The following is a 1,031-nucleotide window of genomic DNA, read 5'->3' on the forward strand; positions in this document are numbered from 1 at the left end:
TATTGACAAGAAGTGATTATTACATGTTTCGCACAGCTGTAGTCTCATTAACAGTTCCATGCTCACGGATGAGAGGTGTAATACTTCGAGCATCCATATCTACCATGGGGACTGGGTTTTTGTGTTGTTCTGATCATTTCATCATCCTCATCATCATTCGTGACAGTTGTTAGATTGGAATGTGAAAAAATTGCACTGTATGAAAATTGGGACTTTGTACGGGCAGGTGAGCGCCCCACCAACCAAACATTATCATCATTCCGATACCATTCTAATTAGAAACGCATATTTGCCTCCAGTGTTTTGATGGGGAAGACCTGTCGAAGAAAGTGGTAAAGGTTTGAAGAAATGTACACTACTGGCCATTAAAATTGCTACACCACGAAGATGACGTGCTACAGACCCGACATTTAACCGACAGGAAGAAGATGCTGTGATATGCAAATTATTAGCTTTTCATAGCATTCACACAAGGTTGACGCCGGTGGCGACACCTACAACGTGCTGATATGAGGAAAGTTTCCAATCGATTTCTCATACACAAGCAGCAGTTGACCGGCGTTGCCTGGTGAAACGTTGTTGTGATGCCTCGTGTAAGGAGGAGAAATGCGTACCATCACGTTTCCGACTTTGATAAAGGTAGGATTGTAGCCTATCGCGATTGTGGTTTATCGTATCGCGACATTGCTGCTCGCGTTGGTCGAGATCCAATGACTGTTAGCAGAATATGGAATCGTTGGGTTCAGGAGGGTAATACGGAACGCCGTGCTGGATCCCAACGGCCTCGTATCACTAGCAGTCGAGATGACAGGCATCTTATCCGCATGGCTGTAACGGATCGTGCAGCCACGTCCCTATCCCTGAGTCAACAGATGAGGACGTTTGCAAGACAACAACCATCTGCACGAACAGTTAGACGACGTTTGCAGCAGCATGGACTATCAGCCCGGAGGCCGTGGCTGCGGTTACCCTTGACGCTGCATCACAGACATGAGCGATGGGTGCTCAACGATGAACCTGGGTGCACGAAT

This window comes from Schistocerca nitens, chromosome 9 (genome assembly GCF_023898315.1).
Source record: "Schistocerca nitens isolate TAMUIC-IGC-003100 chromosome 9, iqSchNite1.1, whole genome shotgun sequence".
NCBI lineage: Eukaryota > Metazoa > Arthropoda > Insecta > Orthoptera > Acrididae > Schistocerca > Schistocerca nitens.